The sequence below is a fragment of the Castor canadensis genome, chromosome 5, assembly GCF_047511655.1.
Source record: "Castor canadensis chromosome 5, mCasCan1.hap1v2, whole genome shotgun sequence".
Taxonomy (NCBI): Eukaryota; Metazoa; Chordata; class Mammalia; order Rodentia; family Castoridae; genus Castor; species Castor canadensis.
In genome coordinates, this window is record NC_133390.1 from 12,373,233 (window position 1) to 12,395,789 (window position 22,557).

At 42.1% G+C, this 22,557-nt stretch overlaps 1 protein-coding gene across 14 annotated transcripts in view; it reads left to right on the forward strand.

The window, feature by feature from the left end:
- Nucleotides 1–22,557, forward strand: part of Tiam1 (TIAM Rac1 associated GEF 1) — a 357,705-nt gene that overhangs the window by 147,949 nt on the left and 187,199 nt on the right. For 3 of the 14 annotated variants that reach the window (XM_074072832.1, XM_074072831.1, XM_074072819.1), the window contains exon 1: nucleotides 19,651–19,803. The exons of 4 other annotated variants lie outside the window; for them this stretch is intronic. The gene's annotated coding sequence lies outside the window, so the exon portion shown is untranslated. Of the gene's footprint in view, nucleotides 1–2,258; nucleotides 2,429–6,306; nucleotides 6,470–10,869; nucleotides 11,042–19,650; nucleotides 19,804–22,232; nucleotides 22,258–22,557 lie in introns of those variants that run through there. 7 more of the 14 variants (XM_074072821.1, XM_074072822.1, XM_074072827.1 and 4 more) reach the window with 7 other exon arrangements.

Below are 22,557 nucleotides of genomic sequence, written 5' to 3' on the forward strand. Positions count from 1 at the left end.
GACTATAGTCACGTGCTGCATAACAATGTTTTGTTCCACAATGGACCACGTGAAATGCTGGTGGTCTCATATAAGGTCCTGTGATCTAGGGAGGTTGTAGCTTGCTTAGTTTATGTAAGTATATTTTATGATGTTTATGCAGTGAGGAAACTGTGTAACAATGAATTTCTCCGAACGTATCACCTTGTTAAGCAGCATAGGACTATTATAATTTGTGTCAGGTGAAAATCATATGAAATTCATATTTTGGTGTTCATGAGTAAAGTTTTATGGTAACAAAGCCACATTTGCTCATTTAGTTTTTGTCTATGGTTGCTTTTGCATTAGAACAGGAGAGGTGAATAGTCATGACAGAGAGTGTATGGCCCTTATAGCCTAACATATTCATTATGTGACCCTTTATAGAAAAAGTTTGCCCACTCTAGATTATTCATTACTGAATAATCCTGTCCTGTCCTTTGTACTTCCTCCTCCACCAATATATACCCACTCAGTTGTAACTGCCACCATTCTCTTCTCAGTCTACCTATTATCCATCCATCCCTCTCCTCCATCTATTTATTCATCCATCTATCATCCATCTACCCATCCATCCACCCATCCACCCATCCACCATCTCCCACCCATCCATCCATCCACCCATCCACCATCTCCCACCCATCCACCCTTCTACCCATCCATCCATCCATCCACCCATCCACCATCTCCCACCCATCCACCCTTCTACCCATCCATCCATCCATCCATCCACCCATCCACCATCTCCCACCCATCCACCCTTCTACCCATCCATCCATCCACCCATCCACCCATCCACCCATCCATCCATCCATCCATCCACCCATCCACCATCTCCCACCCATCCACCCTTCTACCCATCCATCCATCCATTCATCCACCCATCCATCGTCCATCTCCCACCCATCCATCCATCCATCCACCCATCCATCCATCCATCCATCCATCCATCGTCCATCTCCCACCCATCCATCCACCCATCCACCCATCCATCCACCCATCCACCATCTCCCACCCATCCACCCTTCTACCCATCCACCCATCTATCCATCCACCCATCCATCGTCCATCTCCCACCCATCCATCCACCCATCCACCATCTCCCACCCATCCACCCTTCTACCCATCCATCCATCCATCCATCCATCCACCCATCCACCCATCCATCCATCCATCCATCGTCCATCTCCCACCCATCCATCCATCCATCCATCCACCCATCCATTCATCCATCCATCCATCCACCCATCCACCCATCCATTCATCCATCCACCCATCGTCCATCTCCCACCCATCCATCCATCCATCCATCCATGTTCCCTGGTCATCATGGCATCAGCTGTGTAGGATTTGTTTGTAGAGAATACAGAACCCTAATAATTCCTATAGGTAGAGCTGCACTTTCCCCTCCATCCAAGGATAATGTGTCAGTATTTTCTTAGTTCTACCATCTCCCACTCAAACATAGCTTCTTTTACTCCCCAAACACCCACTCCAGTTTCTGGTGGCAAGGCCCACAGGGAGCTCATTCACAGGCTTCCCCTGCAAAGTCTTGAGTGCCAGAGTGGGTATTCAGCAGAGGCCTTTGAAGGGCTACTCATTTGCTGACAATTTGAGTTGGAGAAATGGAACCCTATTCAGTACACTATAGGAGAGCTCTCTATAAGCAATTGTATTTCTAAATAGCCCTTTGGTTAACAAATTTCCTCCACCTGGGATACTTTTGTTTTTGGTGGCCCATAGAAAAGTGAGACACTGCACTACTGGGGCCTCTAATCTTTCTCTGGACACTGGGAGTACTGTGAAGTTCACCTTGGCGTTACTTAAGAAAGCTGTTGGCTAGTGCATGCATTTTTACCTTTCTGTAAAATGCTGAAATTTTTACCTTTCTGTAAAATGCTAAAATCACATACTTCAATACTGAGATAATGGAAAGATGCATAAAGTCAGTGCAAGTGACCCAAGGAGGCATGTGTGCTCGGCAGTCCACCCATGGGGCTAGTTTTTTCTACCCTTTTGCTCATGATGGTTCTTTCTTGAAACTGAACACTGCTTATCTCTCCTTAAGTAAAAATGCTTCAGCAAAGCTACAGGAAGACAGTTTTTCCCCTGTGGTTCCATTGCATGTCGTGTGGTTTCAGAGGACTTCCCCTGGTTGCCCCAAGCAACCAAAGTTTCCTCAAAATCAGAGAGCTTTCTTTGGAAGAACTCTGAGTTTGTACTCTGGATGTTGGCATGGTGTCTCTAGCTGCTGCTGCATTTTCAATTGTTAATTCGGGGGTGATCAGCATGTCTGCTAGAAGGAAGATCTGTGACATTCAGCATTTGACCATTCGGCATTTGGAGAAGGGAACAGCAAAGATTGAGTAAAGAAATCAACAGGATATTAAGCAAGGAGAAAAAACAGAAGGTACAGTTGTTTTTATTCATTCATTCATTCAATTATGGCAGTGCTGAGGTTGAGCTCAGGGCCTGCACTTGCTAGGCAGGCCCTCTACCACTTGAGCCACACCTGCAACCCAGAGCTTCAGATAGAGGGCTTGCTGCCCCAGGAGGTGACAGATTGGCATTAAAAAAAAAAAGGTTGTTACATTTATCCATCCATCCACCCATCCATCCACCCATCCATCCACCCATCCATTCAACAATATCCCTCGAAGAGTCATTTGAATCTATGACCATATGTTCTACTATTATTTTAACAGTAGGAGCAGAATGCTTCATAAACTAATTATCTCCTTTAGAACAAGCAAGTTATCTGTCATTAACTGTCTTGCTCATTGCCTGTTGATGTTTAACAAAGCAGTGATATTTACACAGGATTTTTTAAAATCTATAGTCTAAAGTTAAGACTTTCTGTTTTGGGGAATGGAGTTAGTGGGAATGATAGTTTAGTTTTCATGTGCGTTTTATTAAGTCTTCTTAAATTGTGAAACGTGCCATGTATCCAGATGACAGTACACTATACGTGGATATCTAATGGATAAAGGCTCATCACTGGCTTTAGAGTGGAACATTACTGTCCCCAAGGCCTCCCTCCCTCTCATGCTCAGTCACAATCTTCTCCCTACCACCTCAAGTGAACAACTGGCCCTGACTTTTATGCAGTCTTACTTTTGCTTTTCTTCAGACATGTACCATGCATGTGCATACTGAAACACTGGAGTTTAGATTTGAACTGTGGATGGGTGGGATCATATTTCTTAAGCATGCCGGGTCTAGCTTTGTCTTCTTAACTGTTGGAGGGTGTGGAAGTGGGATTCATTTCTCTTGTGTGTAACTCTGGTTTGTCTGTGTTCATTATTACACAGTTTCATTGTATAAAGAAGCCATATCTTTGTAACCCATTGCACTGCTGATGAACTTTTAGGTTAGTTCCAGCATTGGCTACTGTGAATAATGCCACAGTGAACTTTTTGGGACACATTCCCTGGGCTCAAATGCATGCCTTCCTCTGGGTATACCTCTAGGAGTGGAACTGCTGATTCTTCATCTTGAATGGATAAGGTGCCTGGCTCAGTTACACTGTCCCTGACAGTGAGAGGGAGTTCCTGTTTGCCTCCTGCTCCCAGGGAAACCCTGGTATTGTGTCATTTCTGTTCTAGCTCTTCTTTGAAGAAGTAGATTTTCTGGTTTTAATTTATATTTTCTTGATAACTGGTAAGGTTAAGCTCCTGTTTGCAGGTTTATTAGCCATTCACTTCTTTAGTGAACTGTGATCTCTTATCATTTTTAAAAATTTGGTAGTTGTCTTTTTTCTGATTGTTTTGTACTTCGTGTGTATTTTTTTAAAAAACATATTCTGGGTAATATCCCTTTTCTGGTTCCTCATTAACCAGAATTATCAGTTCTTTTGACTCTTTTGTCTCTCCTATATAAAAATAAAAATCTCTTCCTGACTCAAGATTTCTCATAGTTTACTTTAGATTAGAATATCTTACATATACACACACACAAGTATATATATGTAATAGTGCTACAAATATAAATATGACATATATTACATATAAATATAAACTTACCATGTAATACAGGGGCATTAAAATATCAACTTCTTTTTTTTTAAAGCATCTACTGGTTTTTATAACATTATTATTGTAAATATTTTTCTTTTAAGTTATTTTAAACTTCCCACAACTGTCAATATGATTATCTTTACTTCCTCCGTGATGGGATTGTAGGTTGGTAGTGGTTTTCCTCACTTAGAGTCTGTCACTTTTGCAGCTGCTCCTGCTGAGAACAGGGCTCTCTGACTAATTGTTTCCTCTGTAGATCACCTGTCTTCCTTTTGTGCTTCAGGGTTTTCTTTCTATCTATCTTTGGCTTTTCCAGTTCTGCTGTGAGGTATAGAATAGTTATTCTGTTTGGAGTTTGTAGGGCTTCTTGAATCTGTGGATTGGTGTCTTTTGTATATTTGGGCGTGTTTCCTGCCTGCATTTTTTTCCTTTTCCCTTCTACATATTAGACCTTTCCTCTGTGTCTATCATGGCTTTCATTTTTTTTTTCTTATTATTTTTCATGTTTTCACCCCTCTATGCCTTATTCTACCAAACTAGTTTTGGGACAAGGGAACACAATTTATTCCAACAATGTTTTTACTTTTAGGCTATACTATGTCCTAGGACTTGTATTTTTCAGTGATCAGAAGAGACAAAGACCCAGTCTTCATGAATTGCCATTGAACATTAAAGACTGTTTGTTGGGGCTGGGTGTGGTGGTGGACAATTTAATCTTAGCCATTCAGGATGTGGAGATTGGGAGGATAGTGGTTCCGGTCCAGACCTGGGCAAAAAAAGTTAGTGAGATTCCATTAAACCAACAAGCTGGGTATGGTGGTGCATAGTTGTAATTCTAGCTAAGTGGGAGGCTTAGGTAGGAGGACTGTAGTATGAGGCCAGCCACATGCAAAAACACGAGACCCTATATAGAAAATATCTAAAGTTAAAAAGGGCGAGGGGGGTGTGTGTGGTTCAAGGGGTAGAGCACCTGCCTAGCAAGTACAAGGCCCTGAGTTCAAACTCCAATACTGCCAAAAGAATTGTTAACGGAACTATTAATTGTTATTTCTTCATTTTATATTAAGTCATTAAAATTAACTTGATACAGTGTATGAGAAGGTGGTAAGTGCTATTGAAAAAAATGGCAAAGTAGAGCTGCTTTGGGTGGATGGGCAGTTCTGAGGGGAAGTGGAGCGAGTTTAGTATGTGGTCATGTAAAGGTACAATTTGAAGATAAAAAAGTGCGTGGGAATGTTCTAGAAAGAGGGAGTGTGTCTGGAAAGTTGAGGGAACATCAGGAGGCCAAGTGTGGCTTCAGTGACATGAACTAGGGACAAGGGGCAAGAAACAAAAGCAGAGAAGTAAAGATGAGGCTAGAGGGACGGCAGGCTGTGTAGGGGCCTCTGAGAAGTTTGGAATGATGGGATCTGTTTACACTTTAGAAGGGTCCCTACTGCTTCTGAGGTACAGAATGGGCTGTAGAGAGGCAAAAGCAGAAGATGGGATGCTTTGGGGTGACCTCGTAGAGAGAATCTTGGCCAGGGCCTGGTGGCACAGTGCATATTTGGAAAGAGGATACAACAGAATTTGCTGGCTCATTCAATGTGGGTTGTAAACAAAAGAGAAGTCAAGCCAGCTTCCCAAAGTTTGGCCTGAACAGTTGGGAGGGTTGGATGGCCCTCAGCTGAGCTGGGAAAGTTGCTTGAAGACATCCAGAGGGAAGTGTTGGCTCACAGTTGGGTGTCTGAGTGTGGCCTGTGTGGGAAAAGCCACTGTCTGAGACACATGGAGTCATGAGCCTGGCTGGGGTGTCCCAGGAGTGTGGGTTGATTTCTCTAGAAGCAGGGCAAGGAGATAGCAATAGGTGGAAAACAATTCTTAAGGGTTGGTCTCAGAAAAGGAAGGAGGAAGAAAAGACCTGGGCAGAGAAGTCAACCCATGATGGAAAGCAACCTGTTGGATGTGAGGGCGATCTGGCTGTGACATCTGTCACCCCATTGATTGCCAGTGTTGCAAAGCAACCTGTCAGGGAGCTCTGGAGCAATTGAGCCCACTGTAGTTGTTCTGTGGAGGCTGATAATGCCTGGTCCTGTATTACCATCTTGCTCAGCAACCTGTTGGAAGCTGCCCTGGGATGCTGCTCTTTGTAGCTGAGACAGATTCGGAGTTGCTGACAGTTGGAGTCTGCCTGCTGGCTCACGTCCTCATATCAGACAGCAGGTCCTTCCCTGAAATAGGATCTGAGCAGCATATCTGTGTGTCTTCCACACTGAGGCACTGTCTCTTGCAGGCCCCAAGCTCTGGAGTTCTACAGTGTTATGAGGTCAGAGAGAAGAGGAAGAACAAGCAGCCATGGAGAAAAAGTCAGAAGGATCATGGTGTCTTGGAAGGTGATTGCAGAAATTATACCAAGGTGGAATGAGGAACCTGTGAAGCCAGACACTGGTGATATGGTGGGTCAAGTGTGATGAAAGAAAAAGAGGGATTGGATTTGTCAACTCTGAAGTCTTCAGTTCCCTTAAGAAGAAAATGTGGGGCTAGGGTGTGGCTCAAGTAATAGAGCACCTGCCTAGCAAGCTTAAGGCCCTGGATTCAGAGAGAGAGAAAGAGAAAGGAAGAGAGAGATGGTTCCAGAGAGAATGGGAAAAGAAGAATGGAGTATGGCAAATAGAGAAGGTGCTACATTTTTTTCTGCAAAAGAGAACAAGAAAACAACATGTTTTGATACTTGTAACTCAGCAATGTAGAAGACAGAGAGAAAAATGCTGGGATACTGTCTTTGAGTGAATGGGGGTTGGGGGTAGATTGGAGTCCCAGGAGAAATTAGCTTTAGAGAGGAGCGAGGGCCATTGTAACTTCCCACAGGAACAGTCAGGAAGTTGGAATATTTGAGGTAGATAGATCATTGCCAGTGAAAATGCCCACTCTGGGGTGTGTGGTAGTCCTTGCTGATGACTTCATGTTTCTCAGAGAAGCAGGACAAAAGGTCGTCAGTGGAAATAACCATCAGGGGAGAAATTATGGAGGACTTAGGGAGAAAAGAGACGTGAACTTTATGAGTGGGTGAATGGATGGACTGGAAATTTTGATGTGATTGCTGATGACATTTAAGGACACTCTTGATGTTAGTGGTCATGAATTTAGTGTGAACGCCAGCATGCTTGTGTGTCTTTTTGGTTTTCTTTTTCTTTCTTTCTTTTTTAAACCTTTTTATTAGTAATATAATAGTTGTTTGGGGAGTTTCATTGTGACATTCCCATATATGCATACAATGTACATTGGTTTGGTTTATCCCCTTCATTATTCTCCCTCTGCCCCCTCTCCTTCCTTAAAATGACTTTGACAGGTTTAAGTCTTCCATATTCATACATGTGTAGAAAATACATCAACCTTATTCACCCTCCTTTACCTCTTCACTGACCTCCCCACCCCAAATACCCTTCCCTGTCCTTTATTGTTTAAGTGTCTGTTTATTATTCAGTGGGGTTTTGTCTGGGCATTTCACTTGTAAATATATTGTATTTTAATTGGTCTCACCCTCTTTCTCTTTCTTTATTACTGTTTCTTACCCTTTCCCCCTACCCTGTATTGTTCAACAGTTTTCAGTGCATTTGTTCCTATTCAAATGTTATATACTTCAGTATTGTTCACTTTATGTTATTCCCTTCTTCTTTCCCCCTCTTCTAGTCTTCTCTAGTAGTCCTACTATTGGAAACATGTTTTGTGTATGTACACATGTATATATGATAATGCTTGTATTTGCATTGGGTCTATATTCCACATATGAGAGAAAACATATAGCCTTTGGCTTTCTGATCCTGGCTAACTTTACTTAAGATAATGTTCTCTAGTTCCATTCATTTATCTGCAAATGATAAAATTTCATTCTTCTTTATGACTGAATAAAATTCCATTGTCTACAGACATCACGTTTTCTTAATCCATTCATCAGTTGTGGGCCATCTTGGCTTTTTCCATAGCTTAGCTGTTGTGAATAATGCCACAATAAACATGGGTGTGCATGTGCCTTTATTGTAATCTGACTCACATTCCTTTGGATATATCCCTAGGAGTGGGGTTGCTGGATCATATGGCAATTCTATTTTTAGTTTTTGAGGAGCCTCCATACTATTTTACATAGTGGTTGTACTAATTTACCTTCCCACCAGCAGGGTTCCTTTTCCCCACATCCTCACCAACATTTGTTGTTGAGGTAGCCATTCTAACAGGAGTGAGGTGGAATCTAACGTGGTTTTGATTTGCATTTCCTTTATGGCCAGGGATGTTGAGCATTTCTTATGTGTTTTTTGGCCATTTGAACTTCTTTCTTTGAAAATATTTCTGTTCAGTTCATTTGCCCATTTCTAAATTGGGTCATTGATTCTTTGGGAGTTTAGTTTTTTAAGCTCCCTGTAAATTCTGGTTATTAATCTCTTTTCAGATATATAGCTGGCAATGATTTTCTCCCATTTGGTATTGTTTTCATCTTCAATTTTTTTGGCTGCACTGGGGTTTGAACTCAAGGCCTCATGATTGCTAGGCAGGTGCTTTACTGCTTGAGCCGCTCTGCTAGCCCTGGTTTTGTTTTCTTACAGTCAACTGTCTGACTGAGGAGTAAACTAGGTAACTTATTGGATTGAACCAGCTTGGTGTTTTTGCCAAAAGGATATGACCAAGAAAGAGAGGGTCAAACAAGCTGAGGGAGGGAATTTAATGATTGCCCATAAAATCTAAGTTTCTTAGGGCATGTGACATCAAGGATGTGAAGGCTAAGGAAAGAGTTATTAGGGTTGGGATGTGTCTTAGTCATTTCAGACTGCTCTAACAAAATACTATGAGCCGAGTGGCTTACAAATGACAAAAAATTGTTTTTCAGACTTTTGGAATCTGGGAAGTGAAAGATCAGTATCTGGTGAGGGCCCGCTTCCTCCTAGACTTCTGTGCCTCCACATAGTGGAAAGGGTAAATTTGGTCTCTGGAGTCTTTTTTTGCAAGAGCCCTGATTTCATGGTCTCATCACTCCAGAGGCTCCACCCCAGATACCATCATCTTGTGAATTAGGATTTCAGCATAAGGATTTTGAGGAGATGAGGACATTCAGTACACAACAGGATATAAGAGAACTTGGACTAGAAAGATAGGAGGTAGTGAGCTGAGGGTGGGAGTCATGGTTTTGGTGACACATAGGTGTTATTCATGTCTTTCCCCGTTTCCTATGAGGACTTTTCTCAACTACTTATGTACTTCAGAGATTTAACATGCAGTGTCTGGAAAATTCTTGGTGAACATCATGCTGTAAGTTGGAAATCCCAAACATTTGTGTATGATGTATATTTTCCTTTTTCAGTCCTTGCTGGTTGGATTCAGACAGAAGTGGCTGAGGACTTTCCTTGTGTGGTTAAAGAAAAGACGTGGGGCCTGGATGGTTTGGATCATGTTTCTGGTCTGGAGTTACTGTCAGGGGTAATAGATCACTGTCACTCAAGCCATCAAATAATTGTTGAGGGTCCAGCATTGTGGTAAGCACTAGTCTAGACACTTGAGAAACAGTTGTGAGAAGAGACAATGAGAGGCCCTCCCCTTGTGGAGCTTATGTTCTAGTGGGAGGAAAGGAAGAGTAAACAAGAAATATAGTAGAAGAAAATATTCAATGTGTTGTGTCTAAGTACAGAAGCGCAAATAGGGAAGCAAGAAAGGAAATGTACCAGTGGTGGGGGTAGTGGGATGGGAGAACTGACCAGGTAGACCTCACTGAGATGTTGATTTGAGCAAAAACCTCAAGTTTAAGGTCACACATGTGTGCAGGACAAAAACAAGTGGGAGCTGGGACAAGTTGACTACATGTTCTTATGAAAATAAAACTCCATTATTAATGCTAAAAGACCAAGAATATTGTTTTTCCTTATTGCAACAGCATGAGTCAATTGGTTCTCTGTAGGGGCCTGTATGCGTCTTCCAGGATGGAAACTGGAGGACCATTAACAGCTACGTGTGATTTTGGGGGCATGGGGGAGCAGTGTCTGGTGGGTGTTTCTCCAGGAGTCTGCTGACTTCAGACCAGCCAACCTGACTAATTTTTGCCAGTGGAAAATTACGTGTGGTAGGGATTACAGCTGTTCTTTAATGGACTGAACTCATCTGTGGCCAGAAAAAGAACAAAGGCTCCCAGGGTGCTTGACTCTGGGAGAGGTGAGACGTCTGAATCATAAGCAAGGTGTGTGGATTTGGGGAAGCTGAGAAAATAAAAGTCAGAGATGGCGTATCTTTGTCTAAGCCAGCAACCAGCAAGGATTCTCAGCAGGTTGGTAGCATTGTGGCCTGATGGTGAAAAATTCCTTTTCTCAGAAACCAGGTACTGGGGAGTGGAGGCCGAGCTTCCGTGGTTCAGGTGATAGGGTGAGGTGTTTGGCAACCTGCTGGCTGAGCCTACCCCACCGTGGTAGGCATGCATAAGTCCTGCTACCTATGCCAGGACCAGTGTGTCATCCCCATGAGTCACTGGCTTGTTTAACTGGGAAGTCTAGGACGGTGGGAGGTGGTTGAACAGTAAGCAAGATTCTGCTCATTAGGTATTTTGATTGTGAACCAACATTAGCACTGGGGGAAGGTGTTACAAATAGGTCAGTATAAAATACCCACCTCATAGTTCGTTATCTCAGTCTAGGCCTTAAACTTGTCTCTTGCTGGAGACCTTGGTTCTGTGAACGGCTCAGTGAATACACTTAGGAACTTCCCATGAATTAGGCATATATATATATATATATATATATATTTTTTTTTTTTTTTTTTTTTTTTTGCCTATTGTGCAATTTAACTTGCTCAGGTTAGATGCCTTGTTCACTCATCTTTCCAGATGCAGTTATGATTAACCTCTCCGAGCAACATGACAAACTTAAAATATGTTACTTGCCTGCTACCTTTGGCCTCGAGAAGGGGATGAGACACCTTGAGTAAGTACAGGATTTGGAAATCACACTAAGTGCCCTGACTTTGTGAACCCAGATCACGAGGATAATAGTACAAAGGTGAGGATAATAAGAATAAAAACAAGTACATTGAATGTAAGGATGCTAGCTGGTGTGTAGCAGTGTGGTTGGGAAGAGCTGGTTGGAAGCCTAGGTTAGAATTTCAGGCCTGCCTCCTACTTCGGAGTGGTTTTGGGCAGTTTACTGAACCTCTGTGTGCCTCAGCCTCTTTGTCTGTCAAATGGATCTAGTCATCTGTTGTACCTTGTTGAATTGTCAAGAGGGCCAGGTACAAAAACGGATGAATAGCCCCCAGCATAATGGTTTTTACAGAGAAAGTGGTCAGGAATTTTCAGCGATTCATGGTTATTGAAGTTATCTTCAGACAGCCTCAGTGGGAAATGACATTATGGTCTCATTTTATAGGTGAGGGCCTGAGGATTTATACTGATTGATACATCTTTGAGTAGAAAAAGGATTCCTGGCCCATTCAGAACTCTCACTCAGATTCCTGGCACCGTTCCTGGGTCTTCACCCGTCTGAAGTCACAGCTGTTATGGTGTGCATGAGGGTGGTCTGATAAAATGTGCCCCATTTAATGTTTTTAGTTGATAATTTTGGTTCAATTCATTTCCCCTCTCTGATGTTTCTGGGCTCATTTTCATCCTTTCCTGGTCTCTTGTTCTTTGAAGTCTGGTACTGAGATGGCTTGGTGGAAGTGGATCCACGAGAGATGTTCTATACCACTGTGACACCTGGCATCCTGTCAAAGGGTGTGTCTTGTTTTATCTTCCTAATTTTGAAAGATTTAATTTGATAGTTGAGACAATCCCATTTCATCTCTTATAATCAGAGAAAATCACTCTTCTGGGTGTATGTCGAAGATCATCATGACATGACAGAGAGTAGGCACATTTTAAGGCTTGGTTAAGGTTCGTAGATTAGTTTTGATGGCTTTTGCATTTAACAGTAGTTTCTTTCTTTTTTTTTTTTTAAAGCTACATACATCTGAGCCAAATGGTTGGATCTTTCTTAGAATTAAAACAAAATTACGGTAAAATCTCTGTAACTACTCCATGCCACTCTCTTTTTAAATACACAATTCAATGGCATCACTGTGTCCAAAACTTTTTCATGTAAGTGGAAGGAAACAGTATTTGTCCCCTGTGTCTGATTTATTTCACTTAGCATAATATTTTTAAGGCTTGTCCCTCATGTACCCTCATGTAGCAGCACTTATCATCACACCCTTCTTCCCTTTTAATGACTGAATCATTTTCTACTGCATGGGAATGCTACATTTTGCTTATCTATTGCTTGTCTGGCTACAGGCACCTGGGTTGTTTCCAGCTTTTGGTTATTGTGAATATGCTGAAATGAATATTCATGTGAAGTGAAAATGACTGTGCTGTAGCATTAGCAGGCATACATTATAGTTTTACCTCCAGTAGTAGGATTTAGGGAAGTCTATGTCTTTACCAGATTGCTATCATGACCCCTTAGGCAGGTATGACTGTCCAGTGTCCTTCCCAGGCTTTCCCTGAGGTCCCGTGGAGCCTGCCATAGCAATTTGTTGGGGAGTGTGCTGGCTGCTGGTGAATCAGGTGGCCTTCAGCCATCGGGTTTGTGTCCATCCTTCCTGGTCTCGGAGCCTTCTGCTTTCTTGTCTGATGCTGGGGCAAGAAATTTCTCATCCACCCACTTATTATGATTTGCTTGTGAGTTTTAGATGGATTCAATATTATTTTTATTTGTACGTGCTTTATGTACTATGTTGAGACCCCAAATTTACATATGCAGATACTACATTTACTGTTCATTTTATGGAAAAAAATGTAAGCAAGGAAGACCTGGGTGAAACTGCCATTGCTTTTACTCTGTGAGCCTGAACAAGTCACTTAATCTAGCCTCCTAACTAATATATAAGACTTGCTTCCTGCTCTTACATATGTGGATCTATGACCCTTTGTGTGTCTGCTACTTGACTTCAGATACCTTAATATTTTGAGGTGCATGTTTGTTGATTTTCCTGATTAAAAATGATCTGTACATTAGAGAAAGTGTTGCCATGTTCTTTTAGAGAGCACACGACCTAATGTCTACACTCTTTGGATGGGAAAGCAAGACAGGTCGTTTCTCTGTATACGTCTCCCAACCATTATTCATAAGAAGTCACCTAATTTTAATTGATCATATGCCAGGCATTAGCTGAGCACACTGTTCTGTGTCAGATGTTACAAACAGATCTCTGGGTGTGGTCCTTTTTCATCACCATTGTACCCAAGTGCTTGGCACCTCCTTCCTACACAGCTTCACCTCATTTCCCACCTCCCTTCCTTGAAATATCTTGTAACATGTTTGGGTTCATAAAATGTGAAATGATATTAAAATATAAAAAATATCAAAACTAGCCCAACCCATGATTAACAAAAACAAATACTGTTAAATTGGTAATCTTTGATTAGTGCCAGGGACCTTTGTCCTGTGTAACCCACATAATGGTGGCCTGTTGCTGTTTCCAATAGGGATGCTCCAAGGAGGGCCTAAGGATCAAGTCTCTCTGTGACCCCAGTAACTCTGGGGGTCTCTCTATGGCCCCAAGATCTTGGAAGGACCCCTACTCTCTTATCTAGCACCTAATAAGTGCCTGAACTCTACTTCATAACTGTACATAGTCAAAATAGCAATGTTAGCATGAAAACATTACATGAAGGTGGCATGAATATTTCTTTAACATGCAAACATTACAAACATTGAGGTAGTTTGAGATAGCAGGTATCTCAATACCACTGAGATAACAGGCTGTTTGAAAATAGCCTGTGCATGTTTGGTGTCTTTTACCGTCTAGAAAGGGTGTTGGGTGTGTGCCCAGCACAAACATTGTTGACCCATGTGTCCTTGTCCATAGCCATTCATTTCACTGAGAATGAAATGAAGCGTACCCTAAGTTGTCCATCAGGTTATTGGTGCAGTCTAGATTTGTTCCAGCTCTTCTTATTTCAGTCCTTGTCTCTTCCATGACCAAAGGAGCCCCCTTTGCCATGGGGATGGTCTCAATCCAGCTTTGTCAAAACACTTCCTGAGGATTAGAAATCTCTGCTGGCTATGCTACACATTCTTTGAAGAGAAGGGATGGTTGAAGTCAGTACTTGACCTTTTGGTTTTTTACCTCAGTAATTCTGCACTAGCTTACTCTCACTGCCAATGACAGTTATTATTATTTACTGCTACTGAGTAGAGAGGTGTCTGAAAGGTCCCACACCAGGGAAAGCCCAGATGCTCCACCCCCAGGAGCCACATGCACGTCTTGTGCAAGGGGCCTTTGGAATTGGCAGGCTTGTGGCAAGTGTGGGCGGGATGACACCTGGTCCCCTATGCTGATTGGTGCAATGGCCTCATGGGCTTTTCCTTGGCTTTGTTTCCTTTATCCTCTGGTTGTCCTTGCCTTTCCACTCTGCCAGTTATAAACATGGCGTCAGTTACCAGTATGAGGGCCACCAATGAGTCATGAAACTCCTGACTTTGGCACATTAAAATTGTTCTTCTGTAAGAAAATCTAAATGGTGGTAGTGACAGAAATGGAGTTTTACAATCACAGAAAAAGAAAATTGGGAGCTAGAACTAGGAAGCCAGAGAAAAGTAAATTGAAAATGATTTGATTGTTGGAAATCGAGGCCCTTGATTTGAAGGAACTGGTTGAGAGTCACTTTAGTGCTTTGTGGTGATGATATTTACGGACCATGCGAGTTTTTGTTGGCCTTTTTAGAACAGACCTTATATATTTTTTAGGAATATCTCTGTGTACTTTTTATTTTACTTTTTGTGAACTCAGGGCTTTACACATGCAAAGCAGGTGAAGACTGCTTGAGCCACACCTCCTGTCCATTTTGCTCTGGTTATTTTGGAGATAGGGTCTCAGGAACTATTTGTCCAGGCTGGCCTAGAACTTCAAACCTCCTGATCTCAGCCTTCCAGGTAGCAAGTATTATAGGTGTGAGCCACTGGTGCCTGGCTCTGTGTGTTTTTTAGATCCTCTGTTTTCAGATGGAGAAAACAGTGTAGAGTCTCCAAGTTTGGTTGGCATAAGGTTTAAATGCAAAGTTGTGAACATTCTGAAAGCAAATCTAATGAGGTAGGGCTTAATGAATGGCTCAGTGCTAGAACACTTGCCTAGCATTTATGAGACCCTAATTTGATCCTCAGCACTACAAAAATTAAAACAAAACAAATGTAATGAGTGCCTGGACTTCACAGATCACCTGGAAGGGTGAAACTTACCTGTTTCTGAGAGGGCGGCAAAGTCTCACCCAAGGCTAAGTCAAGGCTTCTCAAACATGTCCCTGTTCCTGAGCACTGGAGTGGGTGGGACAAATCCACATGTAGTCCTCCAATCAGTTTGGAATATAAGCTTGATTTGGACAAATAGTCTGTAACCAACCACAAAACACATCCCTGAGAAACCATGTGGCTTTCCACAGTGATACCACAGGATTCGTGGAATCCGTATTTGGAACTTCATTTCCTCTATGAAATGGTGTTGCATTTGTATTCTGATGGTTTCACTGTGTTGACTAAAACACACTGGGCACCCCTAACTTGAGAAGAAGGACTTCTCCTTGGCTTACCGTGATAGGCTATTGCTAGGTGATGAGGTGATGAAGGGTTGGAGTGAGCAATTCTTCCTTATTCTTGGGAACGTTCCTTAGCCCTCTATGGGAGCTGAACAGGTGGAGGTAAATTCCACTGCAGGTGCTATGAACAGTGTCACAGACCCTGGCTCGGCTAACTGCCATGCTTTAGGTGAGGCTACCTCAATTCTGTGCAAGCTGGCATTGAACATCCTCGAGCAGAAATCCAGAATATACTTGCTTAAGGATGATGTTTATGTCATCGAGAACATGGTTTAAAAGGAAGTTAAAAAGTTACCTGTTGTAGACTTAACATTTAAAACAGCAAGCTAAAGTCAGAGTCAGTCATAATCATACCTTGATCATAAACAAACTTCTCCATCATTTTTCATTTCTGAGTATAAATTCAACTGACAGATGGAAATAGAGAGGTTTAACCCTTTCTGGCTTTCCCTTCCCCCTTACTCTTCTTCCTTCTCTTCCTCCTCATTCTCCTTCTTTTTTTTGTAGTACTGGAGATTGAACTCCAGGCCTGGGGCTTGTTAGGCTCAAGTTCTACCACTTGAGCCACACCCTCAGTCCTTTTGCTTTGGTTTGTTTTTCAGAGGGTCTCGCTCTTTTGCCCTGTACCAGCCTTGGACTGCAATCCTCTTACTTCTGTTTCTTGTGTAACTGGTATTACAAATGTGTCCCACATACCTTGTTTGTTTTTGAGATAGGTTTTTGCTAACTTTCTGCTCAGGCTGTCCTTGAACTGTGACCCTTGCCATCTCTGCCTCCCAAGTAGTTGCAATTACCAAGTGTTTTCCATTTTGTTTATTTGCTAGGTCTTGTACCAGTATACAATGATAATAGAAATGCCTATTAAGGGTGTCATGGTTACTGGTGCTTCAAAAATACAGAAATCTTTTACTTTTGGTAACGTGTAATTATTTTTATAACTTGGATCATTTAACATTGTCCTCCAGGTTGTCCTGATAGTGAGAAATCATGAAAAACAAGTCAATTGTGCTCCCTCTACTGGTTGCATTTCTTTGGCTCATGTGTAAGTTCATTGCTTTGGGTCAGGTTTATAAGTGAGTTCACATATTCTTTTTCTGAATTCACAAGACGTGTTAAGAGCAAAACTAGTGGCTTTCAAAACCTTGGGTTAAGAAGCTACTTCAAGAGGGACCAGATGTCTTCTTGCCTCCAGTTGTCCAGAGTGTGTGAAATGACCCCAGTCAGCTCTCCATGGGTAGCCTTTCTGTTACATGTTGGACTGGGAAGAGATGTTCTTGAATGAGGTCAAAGGCCCGTGCTTACTAGCTCTCCATTCAGATGGTAGAGGGCTTTTCCTGTATCAATTCTTTCTATCCATGTCTTCTGAAACCTGCCAGCCACTGAATAAAACCAGCAGGCATTATAGGCTAATTACTTGATCACAGGTGGCTCAGACTGGGCCTCATGGAGCCTTTGGAGGTCTCCAGAACAGGTACTGGAACCCTACGTTCAGGTCTAAGAAGTGGGGAAGGAGATGAGTGCTGACTAAGTTCAGTCTGACATGCATTTATTCAGTATTTACCATGTGTGCGGATTCCAGGGGTTTCAGCGGGATCCAAGCAGCACTGAGCAACAACAAAAACCCGTCTCTTCTTCCAAGAAGAAAGTAAATAATGTCAGAAAGGAGAAATGACAGATAATAACAGAAAGGAGAAGTGAAATTGGATAGTATCACAAAGGAGAAATGAAAGGGGAAACACTTCCTAGGAGAGGGACTAGGTAAGTGATTACCAGAGTCTGGAGAGGGCTGGGGGTGGTGGTGGGGAGAAGGCTAGAGCAGTGGAGAGGTTTGTCTATGGGTGCAAAGTTACAGTTAGACAAAGGGAATAAATTCTGATTTCTGTTGCACAGTGGGGTAACTATAGTAAATAATAACATATTGTAGACTTCAAAATAGCTAGAAGGGAGGACTTTGAATGTTTCACTACAGAGAGAGGATCAGTGAGGTGGCTGATGGGCCATTCGTCCTGATTTGGTCATTATACAAGCATACATGCATGGAAACATCACATTGTATCTCATACATTTATACAGTTCTTATATGTGAAGTAAAAACAAAATAACACTTAAAAAGGAAGGACTTCCTAAGTAACGATGAGACCAGAAAACCTTTTGTAAGTCCTCCACTCTGACCATGGGCTCACATTCTTTTTCCTGTAAGTGATTTGTAACATTCTTCTTGATAAACTCTAATGAGATTAAATGTCCTTCCTGTTCTAAATGGAGTGTTCCCAGCATGGACTCAACGATTGTCAATACAGAAATGACTGACAGGGCCACTATAGGCCTTCCTTTGTGTCTTTCATGTCTGTCACTGCACACTATGTCAGCTCTCTTCACCTATGCTATCTCCAACTATAAAGCTAATCCTCTAATTTTTACACAATAATTCTCTTGCCCTTCTTGATTATTTTCATCCAAATTCGGCATAAGCCCCATAATTCTCTGTTAAGGGGCTAACCTGTTACTGGACAGTTTAGCAGTATCCTTGTTTTCTGACCACTAGCTCCAGCAGCACCCCAATTATGACAACCAAAAGTGTCACCAGATATTGACAAATGTTCCCTGCAGTAAAAATCAGCTGTTGGTAAGGACTGCTTCTCTGGGCTAACCCTCTCATCATTCTGCTCCTTCAGAGGTATCCACGGGCACACTTTTGCTTGTTAGTTTCCTTCATTTTTTAAAATAGTTAATTAAATTTCTACCTATGCCAGCCTCTATGAAAATTGCCAAAGATCTAAAGATGATCCAGATATCTCTTTCTTCGTGTTTATATATGTGTATATATAGTTACATACATATATGTAATTATTTAAATATTTGAGTCAAGTGTGAGTGTATCATGGTTTTCACCATGATTCTGATCATTACTGTTTTGAAAGTTCCCCCTTTTCAAGCACTGCTCCCAGCCCGTGGTTCTGGCTTGTGTTTGAGTCATTATGACTTCTTTGATGAATGTTGTGTTTCTATTTTTGTAGCCTGTTTCTTCTTTCTGAAAGTCCCTTGCAGTGTGGTTCAGTATCCTTGGCTTTGGGCATGGCTGTTGGCCTTAGGAAGCCATAATGCTTCATTAATCGATCAGTTTCATCCATGAACGCTTCAACCATTGCAGATATGGCTTCTCACTCGTCACTGCAGATTTTCTGTTTTCTTCTCTTGTGATCTGCTTCCTTCTTTTTCAGTGGCCACCTGAGGCTTCATTTAAATGGTAGTCATTCCAAGTTTTATTTAATGAAACTTCTGTTTGGAAACCAAGGTCAAGGGCAGCAAAGGCAGACTCACTGGACTGCATTGACAGCATGTTTCCTTTACGATTTAAAATAAAAATTGAAATAAAAATTGCTCATGGGAAATCAAATATAAGGAACTTTTCTTTTTAAGGGGTGGGTAAGGGGGAAGTATTTCAGGGAGAAATTTGCAGATAGCTTGAACTGTGTTGTAATTTTAATTTTCCAATTCTGCATACTAGGAAGCCAAGGCCTTTCATTGTATTATTTTCAAATATATTTTTTGCATACTTGAAAAACTTTGCAATAGATCTTAAAGAAAAGATAGCCAGTTATAAGATTTTTTCCCCTTTTCTGTCCCCTAATCTTTTTTTTTTTTTTTTTTTAACAATGTTTAGGAATTAGTTCTCCACTTGATAAACTAAACTACCCATAAAGGGGAGCAGGTAGGGGGTAATTATTTAAGATTTCTATCTTTTTAAATCCGTTAGGAGAATTTTTTTTTTTTTTTTTTAAAAACACGAGCTGGCAAAAACAGCCTGACAGGAACGTATACTTTGTGCAAGGCGACCTGGTTCATCTATAGAATGGTTAAGACTTGTTAGGAATAAATTTTCCCCAAGGATGGAGGGAGTAGGGTGCTGGGGCTCTGAATGACAGCCAGCCTTGTTCTTTCTTGGCACTGTGAAAGCCAAAGGCGAGAATTAAATTGGGGAAGGAGGCGGGGAGGAAGGAGGAGAGGTGGGAGGAGGAGGGAGGAGCAAGCAGCGCTCTCCAACACACCCAAATGACCAGATTCATCCTAGCAGAAACTTCGCAAGTTACACCCACTCCCTCCGCCTGGCTGCTGCTTCCTCCTCTCTTACTGGAAGTTTGAGAGATGCGAAGCCACCCAGGAGTGACATGTGCGTCTCTCTGAGCAGGGGTGAGATTTCATTTTAAAATCGCTTCTTTCTCCGGCGGATAGATGGGTGTTGGGTGACGGGGGAAGCAGCTGTGTGTCTGTACAAGGATAGGAGAGAGCCGGGAGCTGTGTGGCTGGGCTGGGGATCCCGAGCGTCCCGAGCTCTGAGCCCTGGCCCTGCGTTTGCGCGCCCGCGTCTCCATGCTGCGCCCCGGGACGCTCCGTGTCCCTGGCTAAGCTGTTGGGGAGACTGCGATGCTGGTTGTGGCTCCAAGAAAAAGGGGTTCTGGCTTTGCAAGCGCAGCGTCTGTCCCACTTGCCTTGTGTAAGTGAAGATCGGAGTAGGGGATACAGGATCAGGAAGGAGACTGCATGATCCATTAACTCACCCACCAAAGATGCGTCCTGCCTTGGGGGCTGCCCCCCTGCGCTTGGGGCAGTTTCAGTGCAATGCCGTGGAAGGCGCTCCCCATCAGACGCTTGGAGTCAAGTGAGAAAAAGTTCCAAAGGAATTTTCTAAAGTTGTGGTTCTGGACAAACACCTGGATGAGAGTCCTGAATTGAGGCACAGGAAGCTGGGTTTCTTCTTAATTTCGCGTGTGATTAAGTTAGCTGGGTGCACAAGCCTCTGTGCCTGCGGAGGTGCTACTTGTTTATCTGGAACCTTTTTTTTTGAAAATGAGAGTTTTTCTGTGGCAGATGGTCGATCTCCTCCGGATTGATTGCCTAAGTGAATTTTTGGGTGGAGTGTGGAGAAGAAGTTTGGGTGGAGGGTAGCACTGGGGGCTGGGATCATTGCAACCCACAATGTCTCAGCAAAGTTTGGTTCCCCCAAGTTCCTCACCAGCGTTCTTTAGGTTTTATTTCCAGGTGACTGTTCTGCGTTTTGCACTGGTCTTTGCTCAGTCTGTGCTGTCAGATGGAGGCTTTTGGGGCTCTGTTTCTTGTTTCATTCACTTCATATCTGATCTACAGCTCAGTAATGTGCCAGCGTTGGGAGCAAGGAGTTTGTTTTTTGTAAACTAATCCTTCATGAAAAATTTTTAGAGAATTACCTTACTTTTAGGGCAAGAAATGAAGGTGAAGAAATGTCTGGCAATCTTACTATTTGCAGCAAGCCAAATATTCATTTTGCAAGTGTTTCTCTTCCAGTGTGTGGTGAGAGCAATTAGGAGCGCGTCAGTAACTGATTTTATCATTTTCCTAACATTAGGGTAGAACAACCCGGCTTTCTTCAGCACACCTGCACATGAAGGTTACTGGTGGGGACAGGATGCTGGGGTCCCAATAACTTGCTGTAACCCTCCTGCTTCATTGAAGTTGAAGATAACAGATGTAAAGGGATGACTCTTAATCAAACCAGACTGGTTCCAGGGTGCAGGACTGTCATATCTGCTGGAGCCCTGAGTTCTAGCTCACGTGGGACTCCAGAAGGGTTGAATTGATCTTGATGCTGACAGGAGTTGTATATCCTTCTTCTCCACTCCAAGGAACCTTTAGAGGCTTACTCAACAGGAGAGTCACCCAAACCAGATCTTGTGATAGTGCCGGTGAAACTGACTAATGGAGTTTTATGGAATAACAACCTTTAGCTAGAGAAAAGGGATTCGTGATTCATCAAGAGGCGTTTAAATATTGTCACTTGGGATTGTTAGACATCAGCTGAAATTTGGGTGTAAAAAAAAAAGTACCTCCAGTCTCTGTAGCATTTTTTTCATTTGATTTCCTGTTCCTCTCTAGTAAATAACCTGGTTTGGCTGCAGATGTTTATATTTTCATTTTTTTAACTTGAAGATTGAATTTGTGTAATGTATATATAACTGCTAAATTTTTTTAGTAATTACTTTTTAACATAATTTTCCCATTTCATGTGCAGTTTTAAATTTATTGGTATAAAGTTGCATTTAATACCCTCTATAATATTTTTAAAGACTGTAGCATCTATAGAAATGTTCCCTGTTTCATTCCTGTATTGACTATTTCTGCCTTCTTTCTCTCTCTTTCTCTCTCTGCTGCGGATGGAAGCCAGGCAAGCATTTTATCATTGAGCTACACCTACAGCCATGTGCATTTTCTTGATCATTCTTACTAATGTGCTATCAATTTTATTTACTCGTTGGTTGTTGTTTGTATTTTACCTGGAGCACACAAGCCCACCTCCTTTCTTAAATTTATGTGCATTTGACAAATTCAGTCCCATGGGAGGCTGTCAAAAAAGGTTTTATACCAGCCTTTGAAAACAAACAACTGAATCCTTAGCTGCGAGGAGGAAGACATTATGTACTTATCTTTGTGTCTTTGACATGGATTATGTTTTTCAATTTTATTGAAACACACTTTTTGTTCTTGAGCATCGTACAGGTTGGGCCAAACTGTTCCAAGGTGGGTTTTTTTTGTAGTCACTGAGGCACGCCCTGAGAAATCGTGTTGGAAATACCCAACTAGAATATGCCTGAGACTGACTGGTAATTTAATGTGAGTTGTAGCTGCATTAAACCCTCTCGACAATACACATTTACTTTGTATAAGAGTAGAGCAAATTTGTTGTAATGACTGAGGAGGAACATTTCATTTTGGTTCATAGTTAAAACATGACCGAGCAGTTTAAAGTTTTCTTAGAGCAGCTCCTTTCTGAGTATGTGGCAGTGTGAAATCCAGAATGCTGGAGTCAGAAAAGACTGGCTTTGAATTCCTGCTTTGCTGCTTTTAGCTGTGTAGCCTCAGGATGATTGCTTAATCTCTCTGAATTTGCATTTCCCTAACTGTGAGATGGAA